We start from the raw sequence: 6,083 nt of genomic DNA on the forward strand, positions 1-6,083 counted from the left end.
GGCTAGAGCAGATAATTGGTCACAGCTTGCACTCACATAAACTTAAGTGTAAATTTAAGAGAATAAGAATATCAGAAGCCACTCTATTCAAGAAGAACAGGAAAATAAAGGAGCAGAAATACCGGTGGACACTAGAATAAAACCTTGTATTCAGACAAAAAAAATAACAGAACAACCTGATTGTTTGGATGTGATAAGGCAGTGGTCTGCAAACTGCGGCTCGTGAGCCACAGGCGGCTCTTTGGCCCCTTGAATGTGGCTCTTCCACAAAATACCGACTTCTGCGCATGGGCCACGAAGTTTCAATCGCACTGTACATGCACTCCCGCACATGGTATTTTGTGGAAGAGCCACACTCAAGGGGCCAAAGAGCCGCCTGTGGCTCACGAGCCGCAGTTTGCCGACCAATGTAGGGATCAAAGGAGCTAACCTTGATGGAAGAGAAAAAGGGATGTGTTCTACATTTTGTGAGTGAAGAATGAAAAAAGGAAAACTGCAGGAGGCCAGACACTGTGGAGATCAAGAATTCAGCAGAAGCGGGAACCCAGGAAGCACCTAAAGGCAATGCTGATCCTCTGAGGATCATGGGAATGTAGAGGTGGGGACAAGAATTTCCCACTGTACCAAGGCTAGAGCCAGTTTATTTGCTACATGATATTGAAGAGCGGGGTGAATCGTATGACTGGAGGACCAGGGACACCTGGGAGGCTGAAACTGGGTTACAAATCACAGCCCAGGAGCTGTTGATGTCACTGTGTGAGCTTTAATCAGCAGGACATGCTGCCTAATTCAACAAAGGTTGGCTGTCAGCAGAGTGAATGTGCCACCTGTGGAGAAAACTGCCACGCATCTGACGGTACGTACACTTGAATAATTCAAACAAGTCGCCTGCTTAGTCTTGAGGCCTCATTTACTGAGCACCCACTGTGATAGATGCTTACATATATTACCTAATTCTCATAACTACCTTGTAAGGTATCCATCTTTTATCTTCACTTCACAGGGATGGAAACGCAGATCTGAAGTAGATAAGTCACACAATCGAGCTCTTGGTTGGATGTGGAAAGCCTCGATTCCATGCAGCTGCGTCTCGTTTGAATCACTCCCACTCCAGCAGGTAGGTGGATAGAAACAGGAATTCTTGTTCCCACTCTGGTTTTGAGTGACCCGAAGAGAAGTGATGTGACTGGCTAAATTCTGTGCAGCCGGCATGCAGTGTCGTTATCTTGCCTACAAAGTCCGCATCTTCTACAGCATTTACATCATAGCTTATGATATCTACTTCATATCTTGTTGTAGGGATCTCAGAAATCAGCTGCAATCTTAAACAAATGAAGTTAAGCTCTCCTGGGAGGATCTGAGCATGGTAATTCATTAACTGTTTCATAATGGAGAACAGAGACTTAAATGTCACTTGGGAAATTTAGTTAAGATCTGTGCTCAGTGTGGGAACGATTAGCGAATAGACTGCAAATAAATTCTCTGATTACTCAGGGATGGGATAGTGACTTGTTACATAGCCACTCGTGGATGTGAGGGTGATCTGGCTTGAACACCTGTCATCCAATTGGTTGGTGGGTTTGGTCCTGCATGGTGTGTTGAGCTGTACCGTCCTCCCTCATTGCCCCTTGAGCATCTTCCTGATTTTCCATGCCGGATCTAAGGTGCCAAGGCGTGGAAACCCTTTTCCTATCACGGCATTCAAGTAGAAAGCATCTCCTGGGGACAGAACCCTCAGAAACCTGTTTGTAAGAACCAATATTATGGTTCTTAGAACTGTCCTAAGTAGTGACCATGAGCTAAGAGAATGAAACTTCAGTGAAATAACTGAAACTTTCAGACTCTGGGGGTGGGAATTTAAAATGGTTCAACCATGCCCTGGCCAGGTGGCTCCATTTGTTAGAGCATCATCCCCATATGCCAAGGTTGTGGGTTCGATCCCCAGTCAGGGTACATACAAGAGTCAACCCATGAATGCATAAATAAGTGGAACAACAAATGTGTGTGTGTGTGTGCATATATATATATATATATATATATATGCACACACACACACATTTGTGTATATATATACATATACATATTTGTATATATATATATATATATATACAAATACATATATATATTCTTTCTCTCCATCTCTTTCCCTCCCCACTCGCTCTTTCTTCCTGTCATTTTTCTCTCTAAAAATCTAACTTTTTAAAAATAAGTAAATAAATAAACTAAATGGTACAACCATTTTGGAGAGCTTTTTCTCCAGTGCTACTTTGGAGAAGTTTTTCTTCCCTGCCATGGACACGGACAATAGTGTGCAGGGGAGGAGGGAAGATGGAAGAGGGAATTGGGGGATAAATGATCAGTGATGGAGGAAAAAACAGAACACCGACTCTGTCGCAAAGCTATTTTCCTCCTGGGCAGCTCCCAAGGGAAATGAAAATATGTTCACAGGAAGAATGTTCTTAGCAGTTCTATTCATAATCACTCCCCAAACTGGAAACAAGCCTAATAATGCCAACCAAAAGGGGAATGGACAAACAAATATGTGTTATATTAATACAATAATACAGTGGGGCCTTGACTCACGAGTTTAATTTGTTCCGAGACTGAGCTCTTTAAGGAGCTCGTTAACTCAAATTACTCTGTCAATTCAATGCAAAAAATCAGCCGAGAGACAGCTGGTATCTCAAAAAACTCATTAGTCGGGACACTCGTAAGTCAAGGCCCCACTGTACTAAGCAATAAACAAGAGAAAAGTAATTCAAGCAAGCAACGATATAGATGAATCTCAAAAGCATTTTGTTGAGTGAAAGAAGATGTGCACACCTACATAATCACTTGATTGATCCTAATAATGCAAAGTTCCAGAACAAGCAACGCTAATCCTTGGCGATGGCATCAGAATAGTGAGCACAGCTTTGGAGGGGAGGGCACTGACTGGAAGAAAAAACAAGGACATTTTCTTCGGGCGTCTCCCGTCCATCCCTGAGACCGTTGCCCCACCCATGGCTCACCCGCAACTTTGAGCTCCTGGCCTGTAAGGATCTCAGTGGCTGCAGAAAGATGCAAACTCCCCCTTGGTTTGATTTAGCCCCGTCCACGGCTGGTTTGGCTTCCAATTTCAACAACCCACAGTTAATATTAACCTGCTCCAAAGGGTCAGGTAGGTTTTTAACCTGATAGGCTTTAGCACACACCTCAAAGTCCAAAGCTCATCCGAATTAGCTCAAGCAAGACAGATGACCTGGCACAGCAGGGACCACGAGGGTCTAGTGTCCTCCATCGTGGAGGGTTGGGTCTTTCCTTTCTGCTTGTGGAACCACATTTGCTCTCTCCAAAGCTGGGCCATGGCTGCTCCAGATTGACCCGTCATTTCTCTTCACCCAAATTAAGCAGGTGCATTGTTCAACAGGTACCCCAGGCCCACCTGAACAAGAACAGCATCTCCTTCCAGCCTCATCCTGCAGCACCCACCAAGCCCGCTGGGGCTGCCCGGTGGAGCCCAGGATCAGCTCTGAGGTTGGGCCCATCATGAATCAATTTTAATGCTGCAAGACCCCATCCGCCTGTGCCCACTGTGCCTCATTGAGAGCCACTCACTTGGGCTAAAGCAGTGAAGGCTGGCATTCAAGTGTGTCACCGTGGAAGACAGGATCTGTTCCCTAGCTCAGTGCAGGGTCAGGTTCAAAAGGTCCCCAGGATGGGAATTAGTTCAAACTTGAAAATCTAGTACGAGAACTTCCTCGCCAGCACCTTATAAGGATTGACTCATTTACTGCTCATTAACGTTGTTAGAAAACAGAGGCAGAGAAATTGAGGAGCACGTGGGAGTCAGCAAGGGCTGCAGGTTTGAGCTCGGGCGTTAATGTTCCCGTGTCTGTGTTCTTCGTGCCGCACTGCAGTGTCTCCTGGAAGGGAGGGATGTGGCCCAGGTGTGGACAGTGCCTGTGGAAAGTCTGCATCGGGGCACAGCAAACAGCCAGGTGACATGAGAGCTGGCCGGCCTAGAGGCTCACTGTGGAGGGGGGAAAGGGATTTCCCAGTCCCAGATTACGGCCAATTTGAAAGCATGTCTGAGGTAATACTGTCATCTAGTGGCAAAACAGCAAAAAGCAGTTACCCTCCAAGCAAAGATGGAGTGAGCCTTGAGAAGGCGAGGTATAACAAATCAGCCCAGAGTTGTTCATTTTTCCTCCAAGTACAGATTCTAAAACAGGCATATCCCATGCCATGTCCTTGGAGTAGCCTTCCGGTTCCACAGGCCACTGGATGGTGGCCGCAGGTTAGGTTCTAATCCCAGCTCTGCTCATTACTGACAAAAGGCTTGGGCAAGTTCATTAATTTCATTTTCTCTTTTGAAAACTGGGGGAAATAATGTCTACCCACATGGGTGTTGTGAGGATCAAGTGAAATTATGCATGCAATGTGCCAGGCATAGTGTAAACATTTAAAAAATGCTAGTTGTTGTGGCAATACTGAAGAGGTGTGGCAAGAGCTGGGACCGAAGCATGGAGGGAAGGACCTGGACACATTAGGCATTAACTAGTGTGACCTTTGGTGAATCCCACAGGGTCGTTCTTGGGGAATAGTTTTTTCACATGCAGTCTTATGTTTGCTTCTCTCAGTCTTCTGCCTACATTACCGAGTCATTTCTCCATTCAAAAATATTAATGGTTCCAAAAGACTCCGAATAGCCAAAGCAATCTCGAGAAAGAAGAACCAAGTTGGAGGTATCTTGCTACCTGATATCAAAGTATGCAACAAGGTGATAATAACAAAACAGCATGGTCCTGGCATAAAAACAGACTCATAGATCAATGGAATATAATAGAGAGCCCAGAAATAAATCCAGGCCTATCTGATCAATTTATGACAAAGAAAGCAAGAATATGCAATGGGGTACAGACAGTCTATTCAATAAATGGTCTTGGGAAAACTGGACAGTCATATGCCAAATAATGAAACTAGACCACTTTCTTACACCATATTATACAAGAATAAACTCAAAATGGATTACAGACTAAATGGAAAACCTGAAACCATAAAATTCCTAGAAGAAAACATAGGCAATTAGCAATATTTTTTGGATATGTTTCCCCAAGAGAAACAAAAGAACAAATTGAACTACATCAAACTGAAAAGTTTTTGTACAATACTGGAAACCATCAACAAAACAACAAGACAACCTACTGTCCTGACCGGTTTGGCTCAGTGGATAGAGCGTCGGCCTGCGGACTGAAAGGTCCCAGGTTCGATTCTGGTCAAGGGCATGTACCTTGGTTGCGGGCACATCCCCAGTAAGAGGTGTGCAGCTGATCGATGTTTCTAACTATCTCTCTCATCGATGTTTCTAACTCTCTATCCTTCATCCTTTCTCTCTGTAAAAAAAATCAATAAAATACATTTTTTTTAAAAAAATAGACAACCTACTGAATGAAAGAAGACAGTCACCAATAATACATCTGATAAGGGGTTACTATCCACACTATGTAAGGAATTCATACAACTTAACACACACACACACACACACACACACACACACACACACACACACTCCTATTTAAAAAAAAAAAAATAAGCAGAAGACCTGCATAGACACTTCTCCAGAGAGGACATACATATGGCCAACAGACATATGAAAAGATGGTCAACCTCACTAATCATCAGAGAAAGGCTAATTAAAACCACAATGAGCTATCACCTCACACCTGTCAGAAGGGCTATCATCATTAAATCAACAAGTGTGAGTGAGGATGTGGAGAAAAGGGAACCCTGGTGCACTGCTGGTGAGAATGCAGATCGGTGCAGCCTCTGTAAAAGCAGTATGGAGAGACCTCAAAAAATTAAAAATCGAACTGCCGTATGACCCAGCAACTTCACTTCTGGGTATTTATCTAAAGAAATCCAAAACACTAATTTAAAATTAATCTCTGTCAGGCCAGGAGAGCCCTACACAGCACGCCCCTCAGACCCTCCTGACTGGGTTCCTCTGGAGGTGGCTCCTCACCCTCCCATCCCCTCCTCCCCAGACAAGCTCTCCTTGACATCATGGGGGCTATTTAATTCCCCAGTTGAAATCACCCACT

The sequence above is a fragment of the Myotis daubentonii genome, chromosome 18 (assembly GCF_963259705.1).
Source record: "Myotis daubentonii chromosome 18, mMyoDau2.1, whole genome shotgun sequence".
Taxonomy (NCBI): Eukaryota; Metazoa; Chordata; class Mammalia; order Chiroptera; family Vespertilionidae; genus Myotis; species Myotis daubentonii.